This window comes from Oncorhynchus mykiss, chromosome 2 (genome assembly GCF_057628025.1).
Source record: "Oncorhynchus mykiss isolate SJ-2025 chromosome 2, ASM5762802v1, whole genome shotgun sequence".
In the NCBI taxonomy this organism is placed as follows: domain Eukaryota; kingdom Metazoa; phylum Chordata; class Actinopteri; order Salmoniformes; family Salmonidae; genus Oncorhynchus; species Oncorhynchus mykiss.
In genome coordinates this window covers 49403140-49429762 of record NC_143023.1, presented here as the reverse complement: position 1 = coordinate 49429762, position 26623 = coordinate 49403140, and the positions used below count along the sequence as shown (strand labels likewise).

General features: G+C 44.6%; 1 protein-coding gene across 4 annotated transcripts in view; it reads left to right on the top strand.

The window, feature by feature from the left end:
• Positions 1 to 26623, top strand: part of peak1 (pseudopodium-enriched atypical kinase 1) — a 260227-nt gene that overhangs the window by 98934 nt on the left and 134670 nt on the right. Inside the window, exon 1 of one of the 4 annotated variants that reach the window (XM_021564336.3) lies at positions 20528 to 21177. The exons of the other annotated variants lie outside the window; for them this stretch is intronic. The gene's annotated coding sequence lies outside the window, so the exon portion shown is untranslated. Of the gene's footprint in view, positions 1 to 20527; positions 21178 to 26623 lie in introns of those variants that run through there. 4 annotated transcript variants of the gene reach the window in all.

Genomic DNA, 26623 nt, shown 5'->3' with positions numbered 1-26623 from the left:
AATGACACGAATGGAGGAGGTCTTTATCCTATTGACATTGCTAAAGCGAACACTGCCATGTTTAGTTTTGCCCAACCTAGGTCGAGGCACAGACACGGTCTCAATGGGGATAGCTGAGCTGACTACACTGACTGTGCTAGTGGCAGACTCCACTATGCTGGCAAGCTGGCCTGACCTGCACCCTATTTCATTGTGGAGCTAGAGGAGTTAGAGCCCTGTCTATGTTGGTAGATAAGATGAGAGCACCCCTCCAGCTAGGATGGAGTCCGTCACTCCTCAGCAGGTCAGGCTTGGTCCCGTTTATGGGTGAGTCCCAGAAAGTGGGCCAATTATCTACAAATTATATATTTTGAGAGGGGCAGAAAACTGTTTTCAACCAGCGATTGAGTTGTGAGACTCTGCTGTAGAGCTCATCACTCCCCCTAACTGGGAGGGGGCCAGAGACAATTACTCGATGCCGACACATCTTTCTAGCTGATTTACACGCTGAAGCTATGTTGCGCTTGGTGATCTCTGACTGTTTCATCCTAACATCGTTGGTGCCGACGTGGATAACAATATCTCTATACTCTCTACACTCGCCAGTTTTAGCTTTAGCCAGCACCATCTTCAGATTAGCCTTAATGTCGGTAGCCCTGTCCCCTGGTAAACAGTGTATGATCGCTGGATGATTCTTTTTAAGTCTAATACTGCGGGTAATGGAGTCGCCAATGACTAGAGTTTTCAATTTGTCAGAGCTAATGGTGGGAAGCTTCGACATCTCAGACCCTGTAACGGGAGGAGTAGATACCAGAGAAGGCTCGGCCTCTGAATCCGACTCGTTGCTTAATGGGGAAAACAGGTTGAAAGTTTCTGTCGGCTGAATGAGCGACACGGGTTGAGCATTCCTACAGCATTTCCCTCCAGAAACCGTGAGAAAGTTGTCCGGCTGCGGGGACCCTGCGAGAGGATTTATAATAACGTTACTATCTGTACTTACTGGTGGCACAGACGCTGTTTCATCCTTTCCTACACTAAAATTACCCTTGCCTAACGATTGCGTCTGAAGCTGGGCTTGCAGCACAGCTACCCTCGCCATAAGGCGATCGTTCTCCTGTATATTATGAGTACAGCGACTGCAATTAGAAGGCATCATGTTAATGTTACTACTTAGCTTCGGCTGTTGGAGGTCCTGACGAACCATGTCCAGATAAAGCATCCGGAGTAAAAAAGTTGAATGAAAAAAAAAAAGTTGAGGGAAAAACCAGAAATATAAACAGTTATTAAAAAGTAAAAAACGTAACAGTTGTAAGGTAGCAAAGTAAGGTTAGCAACAAAACGCACAGCAACACGTAAACAAGTCTGCAAGTTTGACCGGAAATGGCATCCCCCAGGAACTGAGAAGTGGTCTGAGTTTGGCAATGCTCCAAACTGTAGTAGTAATGATTAGCCCATGTTTATCATAAGACCTGAACAGAATGCATCAGTGATTAGATTTCACATTTTTATTAGGATCCCCATTATACAACGCCAATGGTGACAGCTAGTCATACTGGGGTCCGACACCCAACGAAAAAGACGTAACAATTTACATGTAGTGTGTGTGCGCATCTATCAGTTACACACACAGTACCTTGCAAAAGTATTCATCCCCCTTGGCCTTTTTCCTATTTTGTTTCATTGTAACCTGTCATTTAAATTGATTTTTATTTTGATTTCATGTAAGACATACACAAAATAGTCCAAACTGGTGAAGTGAAATGAAAAAAAAGAAACTTGTTTCAAATAATTATATTTAAAAAAAAAACGGAAAAGTGGTGCGTGCATATGTTTTCACCCCTTTTGCTATGAAGCCCTTAAATAAGATTCTGGTACCTTCAGAAATCACATAATTAGATAAATAAAGTCCACCTGTGTGCAATCTAAGTGTCACATGATCTGTCACATGATCTCAGTATATACACATCTGTTCTGAAAGGCCCCAGAGTCTGCAACACCACTAAGCAAGCGGCACCATGAAGACCAAGGAGCTCTCCAAACAGGTCAGGGACAAAGTTGTGGAGAAGTACTGATCAGGGTTGGGTTATAAAAAAGTATCCGACACAAGTAGGTCACATGGGGAGAGGTGTTGTGCCATGAGGAGTTGCTTTATTTGTTTTTTTTAAACCAGGTTTGCTATTCACTTACGTTATATGAGATGGAAGGGAATTCCATGCAATCATGGCTCTGTATAATACTGTACATTTCCTTGAACTGCGGACTGTGAAAAGACCCCTGGTGGCATGTCTGGTGGAATAAGTGTGTCAGTAGTGCTGGCTTTAAGTTGACTGTGAACTATTTGGAATTTCTAACACATTAATGTTTCTTATATAAACGAGAAGAGATGCAGTCAGTCTTTCCTCAACTCCTAGCCAAGGGAGACTGTCATGCATAGTGTTGATATTAGCCCTCTGATTACAATGAAGAGCAAAACGTGCTGCTCTCTTCTGGGCCAGCTTAACTAGGCCCTTATGTGCAGTACTTGACCATATGAATGGACATTAATCAAGAAAAGATTAAAAACTAGAGCCTGCAGGACTTGCTTTGTGGAGTGTGGTGTCAAAAAAGCAGATACATTTTTTTATCACAGACAGACCTTGCACCATCTGTACAACCATTGAATCTATATGTTTTGACCATGACAGTTTACAATATAATGTAACATCAAGTAATTTAGTCTCTTCAACTTGTTCAACAGCCACACCATTCATTACCAGATTCAGCTGTGGTCTAGAACATTGTACCAAATACAATGCTCTTAATTTTCGAGATGTTCAGGACCAGATTATTACTGGCCACCCGTTCCAAAACTGACTGCAACTCTTTGTTATGGATTTCAGTGACTTCAATATCTTTAGTTTCTAATGTGTATAGGGTTGAATCATCAGTATACATGGGAACAAAGGCTTTGTTTAATGGCAGTGGCAGGTCATTGGTAATAGCAAAGAGTAGAGGGCCTAGAGAGCTGCCCTGTAGTACACCAGACTTTACATGTTTGACATTAGAGAAGCTTCCATTAAAGAAATCTGAGTTCTATTAGATAGCTTTGAATGCACTAGGTTGAAAAGCCATAACATACGTTTTCTCAACAACATGTTATGGTGCTTCTGCATCTGCATTGCCTGCTGTTTGGGGCTTTAGGCTGGGTTTCTGTATAGCACTTTGACATCTGCTGATGTAAAAAGGGCTTTATAAATACATTTGATTGATTGATTGGTCAATAATATCACAGGCTGCACTGAAATCTAACAGTATAGCTCCCCCAATCTTCTTATTATCAATTTATTTCAACCAATTATGAGTTGTCCCTGCTTTCATTTTTTGCAGTGCATTCGTTTTGGTTTACATAGAGTATCGTGATATCAAAGTCAGAATTGTGGTATTGTGACAACACTACTTTAATCAAAAGGAAGTCGAATACTCCATGGAATGACACTTTTCTCTTTGTTGCATTCACGCTGTGTAATAAGAGAGACTTACATTTCCTTTTCATACTGCTCCTGTGGTTCACTTCACTTGGTTTGGTGTTGCATGTGTGGATAACTCCATTGAATGAATGTCCATTGAATGTGTGTACAGCTTAATAGCCCTTCGAATGAGTTCTTACTGTTCAGAGGGCCGAATTTCTCACTGTGGAGTGAGCGGAGGACAGTCAACAAAGGAAGCGCTGAGTTCAGGTGCTTTCATGAATACCAGTAATCTTGCTCGGCCCCGCCACTTGATGCAGCAAGAGCTGACACTCACTTCAAAAGCACCAATGGAATTCTTGAAACCATTCGGTTAGGCTATCATGTCCTTGTTGATTGTTTAGAAATGGTTGGTTTGTCATTGAGTTAATGCCCTTCCCCCTGGCTCACTCACAACCACACTCTGCTATAAAGCCTTACAGGAAGTAACATTTCATTGTGTGTTCTACAATGTTGTACAAATTGAATGAGAGGTCATCTTCCAGGCTGAGCGCATCTCTCACCTTGTAATACATGGCCTACTGATGTATGTGCAGAACAACGGTTTGTTGTGGTGTCTACCTTTTTAGTTTGATTACAAGTCCATGCACGTATGGACACAGACACACTGCCACTGAACTTCCAGACACAGGAAAAAGGTGTAGAATTTGTCAGGTACTCTAGGGTCGAGGTGTGGTGCAGTGGGAGCACACTGGCCCATTCAACGAGGGGAATGTGACAGTGGCCAGAGAACCACTTACATGGCCTGAGTACCCTGACCTGAACCTTAAATGTGCTGGACCACTGACGGCTGGTGTCCCATTTCTCTGAGTGGACGGACATTCTTCCATATGCTCACTGTTTTGCTACAGTACTGAATGCATTCAAAGGCTCCAGCCAGTATCACTCAGAAATGCGGTATAACTTTCTATGAACCCTTTTGTGTAATGCATTATGAATGCATATCTTAATTTATAAAGGCTGTTTAAAAGCCTCAAGCTATGGCCATGGTAAAAGTCTTAGAATACGTTACATGCATGCATAATGCATTATACACCATTGGTAAAGAAAGTGTTAGATAATCTATTCTTACTTGAAGTTCCATGGGTATGGTACCATTTATAGGTTGCTGTCTAGGCTGTGTTTAGCATATTCCCTCCCCCTTTTGAGTGGCTGAGGTGAAATGCTTGCTTATGAGCCCTTCCCAATAATGAAGAGTAAAAACATATTGAAAAATAGTAACATTAGGAATAAAATACACAATAATTAACCATATACAGGGACCATATGAGGTGGATATGTACATAAAGGCAGGGTAAAGTGACTAGGCGTCAGAATAGATAATAGGAGTAAGAATTGACCATGGAGAGCGAGATCACACAGTCATCCAGAACAACAGGACTTGCAGGACTTGTGTTGTTTTCCTTGAAGCAATCATAAAAGGCATTTAGCTGGCTTGGAAGTTCTTTGTAATCCCCTATTGTCTGCAAGCCCTGCCACATCCAACGAGAGCCGGTGTAACAGGATGACCACCTTCCTCCTATATATTGTCCTTTTCCATGTCTTATTGGAGGTCGTAGCAGTGAGTCAGGGATTGGACAGTGGTATCAGAAAGACAATTATGAGGATAACGCCACTGTAATTGACCTGCTGTGCACTCCTCCGTGGTGCTTTTCACACCAGGGGATTAGTAGTCCTTCTGCTGACTCAATCACCACTCAGGCTTGTCATCTTTCCATGTCTATACACAGATCATGCACAGACTCATTTACCATGTGAAGTCAGGCTTGCTGAAGCGGATCTCTAACATGTGGACAGCCTAGGTTTTACTAATGAGCTTGGATGCACCAAGGATTGATACACAGTCTCTGCCTCCATGCATCACTCTGGTAGATGCTCTAGTAGCAGCAGGTTGTAAACAACAAAGAGCTGTAGTACTATCTGTGCCAACCAGCTGCTCTACTTGCTCCCCAGTGCTCTACTGAAGCTTTTTCATATGTTTTGATCCTGTTAGTAGTGATTTGCCACGAGGCAGCAGCCTATAAGGAGGGCAGATTTTAGGGCCATGAATGCTGATAGCAGTGCAGAGGGGGAAAGCAGACGAGGAGAATGCCTTGTGGCGGTGGGAGTCACGAGGGCCCTGTACAAGCTGTATCTCAACCTTACAGACGTTTCTCAGAGAAGAAAAGCCTAAACAGCCTCAAGGCCATTTAAGTTCATAGAGCCTGGAAAAAGCCCCACAGATCCACTCAAGTTGAACAATACAAACTGAATCGTAAGTTGGCTCAAAAAAAAAAAAGTCTGTCCAAAAAAAACAGGGACTCTAATTTGTGAATACATTGACGGATACAGATGAGGGTCCTCCAAATGATTTTTCTGGTCAATGAACTTGGACTGGACCACTTGACCAAAGACTTCCAAGCTGTGCTTCCCATGGACCATTCTTATCTTTCCTCGCCGTCCAGCTCTGGTTGACAGAATTAGTATCCCCCTCCCCACACGTTCTGGCTCCAGTGCCTTATCTAGCGGTGGCTGTCTCTGGGCTCAGAACAGTCTCTGACGCTCTGGCGTCAGCGCTGAAAGAGAGGAGCATCTAGCTAAGCTAGATCTAGTCATGAGCCTGAGCAGCCTCTTCTTATTCCCAGCCGGGTTTGAAAACCGATTGATAGGACATTTTGTCATTTCTCCAAAGATGTCAAGCTTATTATTGGTCTGTTGTAATGTCATGCATACTGAGAGCATGTACAGCGAGTCAAAACCTACTTCCACTCTCTGGTATGTGTATGAAAACCCTTTGATGAGGAAATAGCTGGGATAAATCAACAAGAGAAATGGCCAAAGGGAAAGCACGTTGAGCGCTGGTATCTGCTCATGCTATGGCATTGAAGCTCAGTGTTTTTCCCACCCTGTGGACTTCAGACGGCCCCCGACAATTTAAATAGGGTATTAAAGTAACAGGAAACGGCAATACATCAGCAAGAAAATAGTCATTTCTAGGCAGGAGGCAAGACACTCATCCAGGTGTATGGGAGTGGGTCATCTGAAGGGGTGCCTCTCCTCCCAACCCCCCCCCCCCCCCCAACAAAAACCATTGTGAAACTAAATGACAAGTTTTCAAAGAGCACACTCTTTAACCATTGTAATTTTCTTGTCCGGAGTCTGGCATTAAGTTTGGTAATTAACAGTCTTCTCAGCTGACTCAAAGCAGGGCAACTACAATACACTCTGTACTAAAGAAAATCTATATTGTTTTCCCATAACCCTCTATAGAGTTATTAGCTATGGGGACCACTCATATGAATGAACATTTTTATTGACCATTGCAGTAAAACAGACCACTGTGTTCATCCCCATTATCACAATCTATCTGCCAGCTCAGAGGCCACATTTTCTTCTTTACGTACAATGTTTCTCTACCCTGTTTTGTGTCTATATACAAGTCTCTGTTCCACTGGCCATTTTCTTTTTCCATATTCACATGTTGAGATTACGGTTTCAGAAAATGCTCCTGAGTATTGCCTAAAGCTCTGCTAAATAAAGACTTCAGCTTATTTCCCATCATCTGTAGAGGACCAGATACTGTGGGTTTTTATTGTTTCACAAGCTCTCTACTCGATGCCTTGTGTACTGGGAGATCAGTCTTGTCAGTGAGCCCACCATCTGATCCCAGGACAGATAGTGTCAGGGACTACAAAGGCTCTTGTGCTATTTTAGTGTCTCTCAGGGGGACCTGCAATGTTGTAGCCTCTATCTCTCCCCGCTTGTGAGGGCACGTGGATGGCTAATTACCGGCAACACCAGCCACAACCTCCTCCTTCTCTCTTTCCCTCATTCTCTCTTTCATCATCCTACCTACTTTCTCCTTCCTTCCCTCTCCTTCAGTGTTCTATGCTGCTTTTCCAGAGAGTGTGAGTGAAGATTTCTCGTGCCTTTTGTGTATACCCTCTGAATTTGTTAGGAATGTTTCGCAGGGGTAAGCAATTGCTTGAGCGGATGTTGTACATCCTGTTGATGAATAAATGTGTATATCACAGATCCTCTTTGCAAAAGGATACGGTTCACCCAACACTATCCTATTAATAAAAGATCTCGTATGAACACTTTCTGGTAATATATCCTTTTTCAGTCTCTGTTCTGGGGGGTGGGCAATTTTGTTTTATCTGAAATCCTTATCACACACTGATTAACTTGTCATAGCAGATTAAAATGTTTTAAGATAAATACGGATATCTTTGGAAATTAGCTATGACATACAGTGCATTCAGAAAGCATTCAGACCCCTTGACTTTTTCCACAATTTGTTACGTTACAGCCTTATTCTAAAATTGAATAAATTGTTTTCCCCCTCAATCTACACACAATACCCCAAAATGACAAAGCAACATTTGTTTTTTTTCTTTCAAATTTGTGCAAAAAAAAAAAATGAATAAAACGCATCACATTTACATAAGCGTTCAGACCCTTTACTCAGTACTTTGTTCAAGCACCTTTTGGGAGCGATTTCAGCCTGGAGTCTTCTTGCATATGACGCCATAAGCTTGGCACTGTCACACCCTGACCATAGTTTGCTTTGTATGTTTCTATGTTTTGGTTGGTCAGGGTGTGAGCTGGGTGGGCATTCTGTTACATGTCTAGTTTGTCTAGTTCTATGTTTGGCCTGATATGGTTCTCAATCAGAGGCAGGTGTTCGTCATTGTCTCTGATTGGGAACCATATTTAGGTAGCCTGTTTGGTGTTGGGTTTTGTGGGTGATTGTCGTTAGTGTCCTTGTAACTGTCTTGTGTTGGTTTGCACCAGTTTAGGCTGTTTTCAAGTTACTTTTATTGTTTTTGTATTGATTCGTGTTTACGTTGTTTTATTAAACATGAATCTCAATAGCCACGCCGCATTTTGGTCCGACTCTCTTTCCCATACAGAAAACCGTGACAGAATCACCCACCACAACAGGACCAAGCGGCGTGGTAACGGGCAACAGCGGCGCAAAGAGGAATGGACATGGGACGATGTATTGGACGGCAAGGATTGCTACGCCTGGGAGGAGATCCTGGCGGGAAAGGATCGCCTTCCATGGGAACAGGTGGAGGCAGCTAGGAGAGCAGAGGCAGCCGGAGAGAGGAGCCGGCGTTATGAGGGAACACGGCTGGCAAGGAAGCCCGAGAGGCAGCCCCAAAAATTTATTGGGGGGGGCACACAGGAAGTGTGGCGAAGCCAGGTAGGAGACCTGTGCCAACTTCCTGTGCTTACCGGGGGGCGAGAGAGACCGGGCAGGCACCGTGTTATGCGGTGGAGCGCACAGTGTCCCCAGTGCGGGTGCACAGCCCGGTGCGGTACATTCCAGCTCCGCGTATCGGCCGGGCTAGAGTGGGCATCGAGCCAAGTGCCATGAAGCCGGCTCTACGCATCTGGTCTCCAGTGCGTCTCCTTGGGCCGGCTTACATGGCACCAGCCTTGCGCACGGTGTCCCCGGTTTGCCTGCATAGCCCAGTGCGGGCTATTCCACCTCGCCGCACTGGCAGGGCGACCGGGACCATTCAATCAGGTAAGGTTGGGCAGGCTCGGTGCTCCAGAGCTCCAGTGCGCCTGCACGGTCACCACCTCCACGCACCAGCCCTCCGGTGGCAGCCCCCCGCACCAGGCTGTCTCTCCGTCTCATTCCTACAGGTGCTCCTTCCTCTCCAGCGTCGCCTGAACCACCCGTCTGTCCAGCGCCGCCTGAGCCACCAGTTTGCCCAGCGCCGCCTGAGCCTCCCGTCTGCCCAGCGCCGCCTGAGCGGCCGGTTTGCCCAGCGCCGCCTGAGCCGCCCGTCTGCCCAGCGCCGCCTGAGCCGCCCGTCTGACCAGTGCCGCCCGTCTGCCCAGCGCCGCCAGTGCCGCCCGTCTGCCCAGCGCCGACCAGTGCCGCCCAGCGCCGCCAGTGCCGCCCGTCTGCCCAGCGCCGCCAGTGCCGCCCGTCTGCCCAGCGCCGCCAGTGCCGCCCGTCTGCCCAGCGCCGCCAGTGCCGCCCGTCTGCCCAGCGCCGCCAGTGCCGCCCGTCTGCCCAGCGCCGCCAGTGCCGCCCGTCTGCCCAGCGCCTCCAGTGCCGCCCGTCTGCCCAGCGCCGCCAGTGCCGCCCGTCTGCCCAGCGCCGCCAGTGCCGCCCGTCTGCCCAGCGCCGCCAGTGCCGCCCGTCTGCAAGGAGCCGCCAGTGCCGCCCGTCTGCAAGGAGCCGCCAGTGCCGCCCGTCTGCAAGGAGCCGCCAGTGCCGCCCGTCTGCAAGGAGCCGCCAGTGCCGCCAGTCTGCCAGGGGCCGCCAGTCTGCCAGGGGCCGCCAGTCTGCCAGGGGCCGCCAGTCTGCCAGGGGCCGCCAGTCTGCCAGGGGCCGCCAGTCTGCCAGGGGCCGCCAGTCTGCCAGGGGCCGCCAGTCTGCCAGGGGCCGCCAGTCTGCCAGGGGCCGCCAGTCAGCCAGGGGCCGCCAGTCAGCCAGGGGCCTATTCATGTATAGTGTCTTCATTAAAATACAATGAATAACCACCACGCTGCGTTTTGGTCCGCCTCTACTTCACAACAAGAGAACCGTTACAGGCACACCTGTATTTGGGGAGTTTCTCCCATTCTTCTCTGTAGAACCTCTCAGGCTACACAGCTATTTTCAGGTCTCTACAGGGATGTTTGATCAGGTTCAAGTCCGGACTTTGGCTGGGCCACTCAAGGACATTCAGAGACTTGTCACGAAGCCACTCCTGCGTTGTCTTGTGCTTAGGGTCTTTGTCTTGTTGGAAGGTGAACCTTTGCCCCAGTCTGAGGTCCTAACCTGATTCAGAGCGGTCTTCATCAAGAATTTCTCTGTAGTTTGCTCCGTTCACCTTTCCCTCGATCCTGACTAGTTTCCCAGCCCCTGGAGCTAAAAAGCATCCTCCCAGCATGATGCTGCCACCACCATGCTTCACTGTAGGGATGGTGCCAGGTTTCCTCCAGATGTGACGCTTAGCATTCAGGCCAAAGGGTTCAATCTTGGTTTCATCAGACAAGATAATCTTGTTTCTCATGGTCTGAGAGTCCCTTTGTTTCCTTTTGGCAAAGTCTAAGCAGGCTGTCATATGCCTTTTACTGAGAAGTGGCTGCTGTCTGGCCACTATACCATAATGGCCTGATTGGTGGAGTCCTGCAGAGATGGTTGTCCTTCTTGAAGGTTCTCCCAACTCCACAGAGGAACTGTGGAGCTTTGTCAGATTTACCAAGGCCTGACCAAGGCCCTTCTCCCCCGATTGCTCAGTTTGGCTGGGTGGCCAGCTCTAGGAAGAGTTTTGGTGTTTCCAAACTTATTCCATTTAAGTTCTTGGGGACCTTCAATGCTGCAGAAATGTTTTGGTACCCTTCCCCAGATCTGTCAGCTGTGGGACCTCTTATAGACAGGTGTGTGCCTTTCCAATCAATTGAATTAGCCAAAGGCAGACTCCAATCAAGTTGTAGAAACATCTTAAGTTTGATCAATGGAAACAGGATGTACCTGAGCTCAATTTAGTGTCATAGCAAAGGGTCTGAATACTTATGATTTATGTATTTTTTGTATATATTTTTTTCAAAAATATGTTTTTGCTTTGTCATTATGGGGTACTGTGTGTAGATTGAGGACTTTATTTATTTAATACATTTCAGAATAAGAATAATGTTAAATTCAAGGGTCTGAATACTTTCCGAATGCACTGTAACAGCTATGGATTTCACCGTCTAAAAAGTGAATGATTTTGACTATTTGTAACTTCATGGAGGAGAGCTGCTCTTTTCTCCAGTTCCGACCATTGTGGCTCACAAAAATGATTGCTGTCCTTGTTATGAAATTACACCTTTACCCTGTTCATGTAAAAATGACCGAATGCACTGACTGTTTAAAGCAGTAGCACCAAAAATGATTTGTATGGTGAACTTGGCAATCAAAAAGCCCCAATCAGCAGTTGGATATGCAATCAGCAAGATGTAAGTTGTGTCCACTCCGGTAGCCTACACAGCTCAGCTGGTAAAACACATTTGGCAACAATGACCCAGTAAATTATATTGGTTGTCCCTCAATAAAGCCTGTGATCTAATATTTTACAAACATCTGAATGCTGAAGGTGCAACTCCTACCTATATTAAAACAGGGATAAGGTTGACCTACCACACGTTGGCGCGAGCGAGCAGCTGCATCTCCCGCAATGAGTGCACAGTTGTTATCTGACATGTAGGCTAATGTCACGCAGAGACATGAATAACAGTTTGATAGGCTGAAGGAGATGACCCGTCAATTCAGTCAGATTAAAGCTATTTTCAGAATAAGTTAAACGTCTTTGTGAACCGGCATTTCGTAACCTTTGAATCAGTTTTCCAACATATGCACTTCCATCTTAAAGGTGCAATATGCAGAAATTGCTCTGCCATTTCCCGGTTGCTAAAATTCAAATAGTTTACCTAATTGAAGTTTGTAACAAAATAGGATGTACCTGAGCTTTTCCATGTTTTGTTACAGCCTGATTTTAAAATTAATTTTAATGTAGATGTTTTTCATCACTGGCCTACACACAATACCCCACAATGTTAAAGGGGAATAGTGTTCTCTAACATTTTTACAAATAAATGTCAAATAAAGAGTAACTATTCAACCCCTTTTATGGCAAGCCTAAATAAGTCACATAAGTTGCATGGACTCATCTGTGTGCAATAATAGTGTTTAACATTATTTTTGAAGGACGACCTCATCTCTGTACCCCACACATACAATTATCTGTAAGGTCCCTTAATCCAGCAGTGAATTTCAAACACAGATTCAACCACAAAGACCAGGGAGGTTTTCCAATGCCTTGCAAAGAAGGGCACCTATTAGTACTGTAGATGTGTAAAAAATAAAATAAAAAAACAGACTGCATATATTTTTGAGCATGGTGAAGTTATTTCATGGCTGTGATAGGAGAAAACTGAGGATGGATCAACAACAATGTTGTTACTCCACAATATGAACCGAATTGAAAAGGAAGCCTGTACAGAATAACAATATCAAAAAACAATCCTGTTTGCAACAGGAACTAAGGTACTACTGCAAAAAATGTTGCAAAGCAATTCACTTTTTGTACTGAATACAAAGTTTTATGTTTGGGGCAAATCGAATACAACACATTACTGAGTACCACTCTCCATATTTTCAAGCATAGTGTTGGCTGCACTATGTTATGTGTATGCTTGTAATCATTAAGGACTGGGGAGTTTTTCAGGGTAAGAAAATAAACATAATGGAACTAATCACAAGCAAAATCCTAGAGGAAAACCTGGTTGTCTGCTTTCACTAGACACAGATGAATTCACCTTTCAGCAGGGCAATAACTTAAAACACAAGAACAAATATACACTGGAGTTGCTTACCAAGAAGACTGAATGTTCCTTAGTGGCCGAGTTACAGTTTTGGCTTAAATATACTTGAAAATCTATGGCAAGACCTGAAAATGCTTGTGTAGCAATGATCAACAAACAATTTGCAGAACTTGAATAATTTTGAAAAAGATAATGGTCAAATATTGTACAATCCAGGTGTGGAAAGCTCTTGAGAATTACCCAGATAGACTCACAGCTGTAATCGCTGCCAAAGGTGTTTCTACAAAGTATAGACTCAGGGGTGTGCATACTTACAGTATATCACAAAAGTGAGTGCACCCCTCACATTTTTGTAAATATGAGTTTCTTTTCATGTAACAACACTGAAGAAATGACACTTTGCTACAATGTAAAGTAGTGAGTGTACCACTTGTATAACAGTGTAAATTTGCTGTCCCCTCAAAATAACTCAACACACAGCCATTAGTGTCTAAACAGCTGGCAACAAAAGTGAGTACACCCCTAAGTGTATGTGACAAATAAATTTGATTTAAGTGAAAATGTCCAAATTGGGACCAAAGTGTCAATATTTTGTGTGGCCACCATCATTTTTCAGCACTGCCTTAACCCTCTTGGGCATGGAGTTCACCAGAGCTTCACAGGTTGCCACTGGAGTCCTCTTGCACTCCTCCATGACGACATCAAGGAGCTGGTGGATGTTAGAGACCTTGAGGATGCCCCACCGATGCTCAATAGGGTTTAGGTCTGGAGACATGCTTGGCCAGTCCATCACCTTTACCCTCAGCTTCTTTAGCAAGGCAGTGGTCGTCTTGGAGGTGTGTTTGGGGTCGTTATCATGTTGGAATACTGCCCTGCAGCCCAGTCTCTGAAGGGAGGGGATCATGCTCTGCTTCAGTATGTCACAGTACATGTTGGCATTCATGGTTCCCTCAATGAACTGTAGCTCCCCAGTGCCGGCAGCACTCATGCAGCCCCAGACCATGACACTCCCACCACCATGCTTGACTGTAGGCAAGACACACTTGTCTTTGTACTCCTCACCTGGTTGCCGCCACACACGCTTGACACCATCTGAACCAAATAAGTTTCTTGGTCTCATCAGACCACAGGACATAGTTCCAGTAATCCATGTCCTTAGTCTGCTTGTCTTCAGCAAACTGTTTGCGGGCTTTCTTGTGCGTCATCTTTAGAAGAGGCTTCCTTCTGGGACGACAGCCATGCAGACCAATTTGATGCAGTGTACGGCGTATGGTCTGAGCACTGACAGGCTGACCCCCCCACCCCTTCAACCTCTGCAGAAATGCTGGCAGCACTCATACGTCTATCTCCCAAAGACAACCTCTGGATATGACGCTGAGCACGTGCACTCAACTTCTTTGGTCGACCATGGCGAGGCCTGTTCGGAGTGGAACCTGTCCAGTTAAACCACTGTATGGTCTTGGCCACCGTGCTGCAGCTCAGTTTCAGGGTCTTGGCAATCTTCTTATAGCCCAGGCCATCTTTATGTAGAGCAACAATTATTTTTGTCAGATCCTCAGAGAGTTCTTTGCCATGAGGTGCCATGTTGAACTTCCAGTGACCAGTCAGTATGAGGGAGTGTGAGCGCGATGACACCAAATTTAACACACCTGCTCCCAATTCGCACCTGAGACCTTGTAACACGAACGAGTCACATGACACCGGGGAGCGAAAATGGCTAATTGGGCCCAATTTGGACATTTTCACTTAGGAGTGTACTCACTTTTGTTGCCAGCGGTTTCGACATTAATGGCTGTGTGTTGAGTTATTGAGGGGACAGCAAATTTACACTGTTATACAAGCTGTACACTCACAACTTTACATTGTAGCAAAGTGTCATTTCTTCAGTGTTGTCACATGAAAATATATACTCAAATATTTAAAAAAATGTGAGCGGTGTACTCACTTTTGTGATATACTGTATATAAGATATATTTCTGTATTTGATTTTACAAACATTTCAAAAAACATGTATTCTCCATCATTATGGGGTATTTTATGTAGATGGGTGAGGAGAAAAATATATTTAATACATTTTCAAATCAGAATGTAACACAAATGTGGAATACGGGGTATGAATAGTTTCTAAAGGAAATGTATTAAATCACATTTTTTGTCACATGCGCCAAATACAATAGGTTTAGACGTGAAATGCTTACAAGCCCTTAACCAACAATGCAGTTAAGAAAAATACAATAATAAAAAAAAGTAACATAATTCAAAAGCAGCAGTAAAATAACAATAGCGAAGCTATATACAGGGTGTACCGATACAGAGTCAATGTGTGGGGGCACCGGTTAGTCGAAGTATGTACATGTAGGTAGAGTTATTAAAGTGGCTATGCATAGATAATAACAGAGAGTAGCAGCAGCGTTAAAGGGGGCAATGCAAATAGTCTGGGTAGCCATTTGATTAGATGTTCAGGAGTCTTATGGCTTGGGGGTAGAAGCTGTTTAGAAGCCTCTTGGACCTATATTTGGATCTCCGCTACCGCTTGCCGTGCGGGTAGCAGAGAGAACAGTCTATGACTGGGGTGGCTGGAGTCTTTGACAATTTTTCAGGCCTTCCTCTGCCACCGCCTGGTATAGAGGTCCTGGATAGCAGGGAGCTTGGCCCCAGTGATGTATTGGGCCGTACGCACTCTCTCTGTAGTGCCTTGCGGTCGGAGGCCGAGCAGTTGCCATACCAGGCATGCCCTCGATGGTGCAGCTGTAGAACATTTTGAGGATCTGGGGACCCATGCCAAACCTTTTCAGTCTCCTGCGGGTGAATAGGTTTTGTTGTGCCCTCTTCACAACTGTCTTGGACCATGTTAGTTTGTTGGTGATGTGGACACCAAGGAACTTGAAACTCTCAACCTGTTCCACTACAGCCCCATAAATGAGAATGGGGGCGTGCTCGGTCCTCCTTTTCCTGTAGTTCACAATCATCTCCTTTGTCTTGATCATGTTGAGGGAGAGGTTGTTGTCCTGGCACCACACGACCAAGTCTCTGACCTCCTCCCTATAAGCTGTCTCGTTGTTGTCGGTGATCAGGCCTATTACTGTTGTGTCATCGGCAAACTTAATGATGGTGTTGGAGTCGTGCCTGGCCATGCAGTCATGAATGAACAGGGAGTACAGGAGGGGACTGAGCACGCACCCCTGAGGGGGCCCCAGTGTTGCGGATCAGCATGGCAGATATGTTGTTACCTACCCTTACCACCTGGGGGGTGGCCCGTCAGGAAGTCCAGGATCCAGTTGCAGAGGGAGGTGTTTAGTCCCAGGGTCCTTAGCTTAGTGATGAGCTTGGAAGGCACTATGGTGTTGAACGCTGAGCTGTAGTGTCAATAAATAGCATCGTCACATAGGTGTTCCTTTTGTCCAGATGTGAAAGGGCAGTGTGGAGTGCAATAGAGATTGCATCATCTGTGGATCTGTTGGAGCGGTGTGCAAATTGGAGTGGGTCAAGGGTTTCCGGGATAATGGTGTCAATGTGAGCCATGACAAGCCTTTCAAAGCACTTCATGGCTACAGACGTGAGTGCTACGGGTCGGTAGTCATTTAGGCAGATTACATTAGTATTCTCGGGCATAGGGACTATGGTGGTCTGCTTGAAACATGTAGGTATTACACACTCAGACAGGGAGAGGTTGAAAATGTCAGTGAAGACACTTGCCAGTTGGTCAGCGCATGCTCGGAGTACACGTCCTGGTAATCCGTCTGGCCCTGCGGCCTTGTGAATGTTGATGTGTTTAAAGGTCTTACTCACGTCGGCTATGGAGAGAGTGATCACACAGTTGTCCAGATCAGCTCTATGCTCTCATGCATGTTTCAGTGCTATTTGCCCTGAAGTGGGTCTGTAATAGTTTGCAAGCCCTGCCACATCTGATGAGAGTCGGACCTCGTGTAGTATGATTCAATCTTAGTCCTGTATTGATGCTTTGCCTGTTTGATGGTTCATCGGAGGGCATAGCGGGATTTCTTTCCGGGTTAGAATCCCGCTCCTTGAAAGCGGCAGCTCTACCCTTTAGCTCATTGCGGATGTTGTCTGTAATCCATGGCTTCTGGTTGGGGTATGTATGTACAGTCACTGTTGGGACAACATCGTCGATGCACTTATTGACGAAGCCAGTGACTGATGTGGTGTACTCCTCAATGCCATTGGAGGAGTAATAGGTGGTCTAGAGTTTTTTTTCCCTCTGGTCGCACATTTAACATGCTGGTAGAAATTAGATTTCAGTTTCCCTGCATTAAATACCCGCCCACTAGGAGCGCCACCTCTGGATGAGTGTTTTACAGTCAGCTTATGGCCGTATACAGCCCATTGAGTGTGTCTTAGTGCCAGTATCGGTTTGTGGTGGTAAATAGACTACACATTTTTTCTTGGTAAATAGTGTGGTCTACAGCTTATCATGAGATACTCTACCTCAGACGAGCTAAACCTTAAGACTTCCTTAGATATCGTGCACCAGCTGTTTGCAAATATACATATACCATCACCCCTTGTCCTACCAGAGGCTGCTGTTCTATCCTGCCGATACAACTGGCAGGTTACACAATGTATGTTATTCATGTAGTCGCTCAGCCACGACTCGGTGAAACAAAATATATTACAGTTTTTAATGTCCCGTTGGTAGGATATACATATGTGCTTGTAGTTTGTCCACTTTATTATCCAGCGATTGTATGATGGCCAATACTACCGATACCAAAGGCAGATTAGCCACTCGTCGCCAGATCCATACAAGGCACCCCAATCTCCTTCCGCGATATCTCCGTATTTTTCTCTTGTGAATGATGGGGATGAGGGCCTGTTCGGGGGTCTGGAGTAAATCCCTCTCATTAAAGAAAAATGATTTGTCCAGTTCAAGGTGGGTAATCACTGTTCTGATGTCCAGAAAGCTCTTTTCGGTCATAAGAGACGGTAGCAGCAACATTATGTACAAAATAAGTTACAAACAACCTGAAAAAAATAACAAAATAGCATGGTTGGTTAACAGCCCATAAAACGTCAGCCGTCCCCTCCGGCGCCATTACATGTATATTGTAGAGAATCATTGTATCATCTAAACCGCTGTGAAATATATTTTAAATAACCAAACATTTTGTATTTTTGAAGCTGGTGTACAAAACCGAAAGTAAAAGATGCAAAAACAACTTAATGTGAAGCATAGAAAGTGCACATAGCACAGATCTACTGCTTCTTACACTTGCTTTCAATGAGAAACTCACATTTAGAAACTGACGTTTCTATTTGCATTTTGTCGAGTCGCCCTAAAAGTTACACCTTGCAGCTTTTAAACATTTGAACCGGGGAACAATGCATATCGGTTAATCATTACATCCCTAAAGGTTGTCCTTGTAAGCCCTTGGGCCTACTTCCCCTCAGAGGAGGTGTCATGCTGTCACTCTGAAACTGGACCCTGGCCTTCCTTATTGAGCACATTTGGCCATGATCTGCATCATACATCTCTTCTTGGTCCATTGTTGGTCAATGAGGAGGTTGATGTTGTCCAATCAAGGTAGTGCTTTGCCATTAACACTAAACACTGTAAAGAGATGCTAGATTATTGTTCATAGGGTTGGTGCACATATACGCATGCACACACACAGTGTCCCATAATGCTTGACAGTATAAAACAAAACATTTGCAAGAGGAGGACTATTTCACAGGGGGACTTATTCAAATTCATGTGGCCGGTAAACACAAAGTCAAATGAAGTGGGCATATTGCAGTCTGAGAACTCTTTACGACTAAAGTCTTGTAGCCAAACATTGACTCTATAAAACAGAGCGTGTGCGTACTGTAATTAGGGAGGCAACCAGGAAATGTTACAGTAGCTGTGGAAGCCAAACAGAACGAGCTTACTTAATTGTTGCTATGTTTGAGCGATGCTAGCTAGTAAAAAGTATTGTCTGCCATTTCTGTACATGTGACGCTTACGGAGAAGTATGTTCAAGAACTATGTATCAAATATGGTGGTCACAGTTCATAAGCATGGCAGGCAACATTGTTTTCCTCATAGCTCATGTTGGAATGGGTCCATGCATTTCCATTTAAACGTCGACAACGCAAACAGATTGGATACATTTCTTGGATTCCATTTTTGGAAAACCCACAGCTGGCTTGTTCCTTCCCAGCTCTGTTCCCTGTGGTACTGCTCTCACACCTACCTAGCCAATCAGGACACTTTTTGATTGAGACTTGGAAGGGAGCTTGGCTACATGTGTAATAGCATGAAGATGACTTCAGTAAACCAGAAAAGTTAGAAAATTGTAACCTGATAGGAAAAATAATATGATGAACAGAGTGGAGGCTGTAAAGGGGGGGACTAACTTCATATGAATGCCCATGATTTTGGAAAGAGATGTTCCACTAGCAGATGTCCACATACTTTTGGTAATGTAGTGTATTTATTGTATAAAAGTGTTGCCTAAAATAGCCTACATAGGAATAGAAATTAACAGGCTAATTGATGGCCAACAGATGCAAATTTGTCAGTTTCATTATCGACTTTTCCCGATAACAGAAGCACGCGAGGGAGTTCCATAACTTCCATTTCAAATGTCCACTCTCGCAGCGCTCAACACCCAAAAACTGAGCATGCGTAAACATGCTGACCAGACCGCTCATGTTGAATTTGTCCATCCACACCAGACGCCATCAGGGCAAGCAGGTTGAAATATCAAAAGGAACTCTGAACCAACTACATTCATTTGGGGACAGGTCGAAAAGCTTTAAACATTTATGGCAATTTATCTAGCTAGCTTGCTGTTGCTAACTAATTTGTCCTGGGTTTTAAACATTGGGTTGTAATTTTACCTGAAATGCAAAGGGTCCTCTACTCTGACAGTTAATCCACAGATAAAAGGGTCAACCGAGTTTGTTTCTAGTAATCTCTCCTCTTTCAGGCTTCTTCTTTGGACTATATATAGCAGTTGGCAACCAACTTTAAGGTGCATTACCACCACCAACTGGACTGGAGTGTGAACTTCAGTTCATCTTTCAATCACCAACGTGGGTATATGCTCCTAAAAACCAATGAAGAGATGGGAGAGGTGGGACTTGCAGCGCATGAAGCTTCATAAATAGAACCAAGTTCTATTTTAGTGTCTGGCTACGCAGATGCTCATTGGCGTGGGAGAGCAGTGTGGGTGCAATGATTAAATAACATGTATGTGTACATTTATTTTGCGACAGAGCGATGTGGTCAGCATGTAAAACACTTTGCGTGATATAGTTTTTCCTAGGCAAAGTCAACATTATAATGCAGTTTAAACCACCTCTGAGCAAATTTATCCAATGGTCTAAAGAGCACCTAAAGTCGTTTTCCTGTGATTTGTGATTTTTTGATGCACATCAGTTCTAGCGTGTTAATATGTTTTATGGAAAAGGGGTTGGAAATAGGTGTCCCCATAATGACAATTAATATAGCCTACCTACAACTTGATTAAAAAAAAGTTGTCACGACGTGTGCGCGTACTGCTCTCGCTCCTCACGTGATTCTGCTCATCTGAACAAACACACCCCTTCGCTACCACACACTCAGAAACAGGCTGCCTCATAGTCAGCAGCAGGTCACTGTGAAATATATATTTTTAAGAAATTCCCATGGCGGGCGCGGTGCAATTTAGAAGTAGCCCAAACACTCCCGACACCGTTTTCAATGTAGCAACATTGCCTGGAAAACTGCGAACATGGCAACCTAGCTCACACTAAGCAGTGGACAGCTGCTGGGCTCAGGCCCCGCAAAGTGCTTGATTAGGAGGCATGGATAAGATGATATGCCTCCCTGGGAAGTCACGCTCCCTGCGGGTCAGATCGTTCGCTCTTTGGAATCTGCCGTTTTCTCGTTTTCCTGACTCCCTCTTGATTTGACGCCCCTTTTTGTTGTTACTTCCCCCCTCTCTCTGACACTCCTCTCTTTATCTCCAATTCATATTCTCCTTTGCCTTTTTTTTGTCAAGCAATCACCTTCCTTGGCGCCCCCCTCGGTCTCTCTCTGTGTACGTACGTACTCCTGTTCTTCTCTATGTGGAGTCTGTCTGTAATGGGCTCTTAGCCGTGACTACATTATTGATGTGGCGGATCGGGTGACAGACAGACAGACAGACAGGGGGCTGAGCCTGTATGGGTGCCGCTAAAGAGTGAGGGGAGAGGCCAAGTCCAGCGCTCTCTCTCTCCCTCTCACTCCCTTTTCCTTTCTCTTTGGCTCGCTCTCCCTCACTTTATCCCCTGCACTCTCTCTCTCTATCCCCCTGTTTTGCTCTCTCACGCGTTATCCCTCCTTCGCCAGCTCGCTCCTCGTTTGAATGCATTTGTCATGTGGCTCTTCCCCCTGCCCAGGCTCCGATCGGATTCACAGAATCGCTCCGTAAGTTGGGCTCTCCTATTTGTTTTTTTTAAAATCTAAAATGTTCCTCTCTATGCATGCTTTAGGCAACTGTTGCTGGTGGCAGCTCGCTTTGCCAGTGGGTTTTGGCATAACGAGTTAAGCGGCAGACAAACTGATGGACCGATATAGACACAGACCGACTGATAGACAGAAACAGACAGACGGATAAAGACTGCGCGAGAGGGGGAGGGAGTGACGGAGACAGGGGAGTGTGCAGCGTCACTGACACATTCGGTCTTGTGTATGAAGTGTGTGCGTGAAGTTGCAAGGGGACTTTCGACACTAGGGGTGCTCTGTTATTAGACAGGATGTAGGGCTTTGAACACGCTGACTGGCAAGTTAACGAGGCGCTTGTTCACGTTCGGGAGCAGCGGGTATGTCTTAGTCACGGTGTTGCTCTGTGTTTTGGTGACTACACACGATTACATATGAACACACAACGACACCCTTGTTGTGCTTTTGTTGATTAAATAGTAGAACATGGTTGCTCATTTGAATAATGAACATGATTGCTGATGACCCAAATACATTTTTAAGGTCTGCTTTTTAAGGGAAGTAAAAAAATATGTTTGAGTGGGGATAGTTCATATTTTCAAGATTTTTACTGCACTTTGTGTTCAGCACCTTTTGGAACCAGTATATGCATTATTATGATTTTAAAAAAAATCTTGGATGCAACGTAATATATATCATAATATTATGTGCCATTTAGCAGACACTTTTATCCAAAGCAACTAATGGTTTTATTTTATTTTAGCGACCATTGCTGGGTCCTCTCTCAACTCTAACATACAATTGATTGAACCTGCACTGAGAACTCCTGGTATGATAAAGGGATTTTCTCAGGAGATTGGAACTGTCTACGCTCCAAAAGGCAGGGAGGGAGAGAATGTTGCCTGGAGCAAGATTATAGCTGAAAGCCGGCCGTATCGGGGGAGATGATTCATTTGTTAGGGTTTTTCAGCATCCGGTTGAATGAAATCCCATGGATTGGTATTATCTTGAGTTGGTAGTCTCTCTTGGCTTTGTTCGAGCGCCACCAAGCACAGCTGAGCAGTCACGAAATGAAGCGCAAACTTATTTTTTGTGATGGTGCAATTTTACTGTACCGATCCACTAGATACTTGATTTTCAGTTATTTCTATGCAGGTTTGTGGTCAATTATGTTTCAGGAGTTTGCTTTTAATGTCGGATTAGAATGAAGAGGTCAGGGCTTGCATTCCTAAAGCGTGTCATGCCCTAAAACAGTGCACAGATACCAGCCAGCCATTTGAGTGAGGCCATCTCTGGTCTGGCTTGATGAATGGAAGGTGTCACTATGGAGAGGTAAACCTGGATAATTTTTCAAATGATGGCATCACTTGTCCTTGTTGAGGAATGATGAGTCATGAAGGGGCTGGTAGCTACTCTGATGCTGGCTGGAATATTATCTGACCAGTCACTGCATGGGAACCATTGCTTTATAGATAGATTTTTGATTGATTGTGTAATTAACTGTGTGATTTGTCACAGCAGAGAATTGGAGTGTGAATTAAAGAGTGCCCAAAGACACGTCTATTAAAAAACTTCCACTGACTCTCTTGCACTGAGTCTCTTGCACTGAGTCTCTTGCACACTCACTGGACTCTACTCACAAATTACACTCCTATACACACACATGCTATACACACACATGCATATTGATGCCACACCAACTCACACTCTTCACATACAGCCCTGCTGTTTATTATCGATCCTGATTGCCAAGACACTTATACCACTAACTACACTACCGTTCAAAAGTTTGGGTTCACTTAGAAATATCTTTGTTTTTGAAAGAAAAGCAAAACAATGTCTCCATTAAAATATCATCAAATTCATCATATATACAGTGTAGACATTGTTAATGTTGTAAATGACTATTGTAGCTGGAAACGGCAGCTTTTTTTTAATGGATTAATCTATGTAGGCGTACAGAGGCCCATTATCAGCAACCATCACTCCTGTGTTCCAATGGCACATTGTGTTAGCTCATCCAAGTTTATCATTTTAAAGGCCAACTCATCATTAGAAAACCCTTTTGAAATGATATTAGGACAGCTGAAGCTGTTGTTCTGATTAAAGAAGCAATAGAACTGGCCTTTAGACTAGTTGTGTATCTGGAGCATCAGCATTTTTTGTGGGTTCGATTACATGCTCGAAATGGCCAGAAACAAATACCTTTTTTTCTGAAACGCATCAGTCTATTCCTGTTCTGAGAAATGAAGGCTATTCCATGTGAGAAATTGCCAAGAAACTGAAGATCTGGTACAACGCTGTGTACTACTCCCTTCACAGAACAGCGCAAACTGGCTCTAACCAGAATAGAAAGAGTGGGAGGCACCGGTGCACAACTGAGCAAGAGGACAAGTACATTAGAGTGTATAGTTTGAGAAACGGACGCCTCAAGTCTTCAACTGGCAGCTCAATTAAATAGTACCTGCAAAACACCAGTCTCAAAGTCAACAGTGAAGAGGCGACTCCGGGATGCTGACCTTCTAGACAGAGTTGCAAAGAAAAAGCCATCTCTCAGACTGGCCGATAAAAATAAAAGATTAAACTGGGCAAAAGAACACGACACTGGTCAGAGGAAATTCGGCCAAGTTATAAAATGATTGCTGTCTGTTCCGAAAATAATAAAATGATCCAGAATAGCTTTCTGCACCATTAGTAGGTCTATAATTTCAAAATCAAATTTTATTAGTCACATGCGCCAAATTCAACCTTACCGTGAAATGCTGAATACAACAGGTTCAAAGTTTAAAGTGAAATGCTTACTTTACGAGCCCCTAACCAACAATGCAGTTAAAAAATATATAATAAGTAATTAATAAAATAATAATAAATAATTAAAGAGCAGCAGTAAAATGACAATATACAGTGGGTTACCTATACAGAGTCAATGTGCGGGGGCACCGGTTAGTTGAGGTAGTATGTACATGTAGGTAGAGTTATTAAAGTGACCATGCATCGATGATGATAACAGATGGTAGCAGCGGTGTAAAGAGACATTTGAATAGGTGTTCAGGAGTCTTATGGCTTCGGGGTAGGAGCTGTTTAGAAGCCTCTTGGACCTAGACTTTGCTCCGGTACTGCTTGCCGTGCAGTAGCAGAGACCAGTCTATGACTAGGGTGGCTGGAGTCTTTGACCATTTTTAGGGCCTTCCTCTGACACCGCCTGGTATAGAGGTCTTGGGTGGCAGGGAGCTTGGCCCAAGTGATGTACTGGGCCTTTCGCACTGTCCTCTGTAGTGCCTTGCAGTCGGAGACCAAGCAGTTGCCATACCAGGCAGTGATGCAACCTGTCAGGATGCTCTCGATGGTGCAGCTGTAGAACCTTTTCTGAGGACCCATGCCAAATATTTTCAGTCTCCTGAGGGGGAATAGGTTTTGTGCCCTCTTCATGACTGTCTTGGTGTGCTTGGACCATGTTAGTTTGTTGGTGATGTGGACACCAAGGAACTTGAAACTCTCAACCTGCTCCACTGCAGCCCTGTAGATGAGAATGGGGGCATGCTCGTTCCTCTTTTTCTTGTTGTCCACAATCATCTCCATGTTGAGGGAGAGGTTGTTGTCCTGGCACCACACGGCCAGGTCTCTGACCTCCTCCCTGTAGGCTGGCTCGTCGTCGTCGGTGATCAGGCCTACCACTGTTGTGTCATCGGCAAACTTAATGATGGTGTTGGACTCGTGCCTAGCCATGCAGTCATGAGTGAAGAGGGGGCTGAGCACGCACCTCTGAGCGGCTCCTGTGTTGAGGATCAGCGTGGCAGATGTGTTGTTACCTACCCTTACTACCTGGAGGCGGCCCGTTAGGAAGTCCAGGATCCAGTTGCAGAAGGTGTTTAGTCCCAAGATCCTTAGTTTATTGATGAGCTTTGAGGGCGCTATGGTGTTGAACATTGAGCTTTAGTCAATGAATTGCATTCTCACATAGGTGTTCCTTTTGTCCAGGTGGGAAAGGGCAGTGTGCAGTGCAATAGAGATTGCGTCATCTGTGGATCTGTTGGGGCAGTATGCAAATTGGGGTGGGTCTAGGGTTTCTGGGATAATGGTCTTGATGTGAGCCATGACCAGCCTTTCAAAGCACTTCATGGCTACAGACATGAGTGCTACGAGTCGGTATTCATTTAGGCAGATTATATTAGTGTTCTTGGGCATAGGCACTATGGTGGTCTGCTTGGAACAGGTATTACAGACTCAGACAGACTCAGACAGGGAGAGGTTGAAAATGTCAGTGAAGACACTTGCCAGTTGGTGAGTGTATGCTTGCAGTACATGTCCTAGTAATCCGTCTGGCCCTGCGGCCTTGTGAATTTAGCCACGGATCAATAGCTTCTTTAAAAAATAGCCTAGCTGTGGATTTTGTGTAGCCCAATAACAAGGAATAGGCTACCGTCGGGAAATCTGCAGTGAACAGCATGCAGACAAAACAGGCCTTTTTCAAAATTAATAATATAATCGTTGGAAGACACAGTTTGTAAAGCAAAGGGCTTCTACTCGAATCGGTCTGGTGTAGGCTACCAAAATAGTTTAGCACCGAATAAGCCTATTGAGCGAACATTGTTTTACAAAGTAAAACTATAGAGTTAGGCTTTTGGTACAATTGGCCATCGCCAGCAAGTGAGCTGCTCATGATTGGGTGAGTCAGTGAAACTGGAAAGCCTTTTTTTGGACTGTAATTTCCTCCTCATATTGTACAGTGTGTGTGTCGCGGCACACCGAGGCCCAGGTTATTGATGGATTCCAGACAAGGTCGTTTTTAAAAATCTCAGATTCAGTGTCAAAGTGAACTGTAATTTCAAAACATTTGTGCTGTATTAAAAAAGGATTCTGCCAAAGTCTCGAGTCATGTAAAATGAATTACAATTACATGACCCTAAAAAATGGTCCCCATGTGTGCAACCTCTGTAACCTTCTCCACTCTACTGCTCTATGCCACTACACAAAAGTGATTATATGCATGCAATGAACAAGATTATAAATCATGTGTTCCGGTACCTCAGAGCTCCCCGGGTCATCCTCTCATGCTCACATTTTGTTCCGGCACCTCGATTTACACATTTAAGCACTGAACACAGGTAGTCTAGACTCTAGCTAACCAACAAATACTACAATATCCACACAAGCCACTAGCCAGCCAGCCATATACTGTGTCATGAGTTAAGTTTTTGATGTTAGGCTATATTATGAAGTTATTATTTAAGAGAAATCACAATCAGTAAAAAAAAATTGAGCTAGATAACTAGCAGATTTACATCAATGATCAGCTAATAGCCTACCCTAGTTCCCCAAGGATTGACATGTCTTTAGGAGGCACTGTAACTAGCTTTATAACAATTTGTGATGAGTGAGTGTGTTGCAAAAATAAATTTGCCTATGCAAAAAAAAAAAAAAAAAAAAAAAA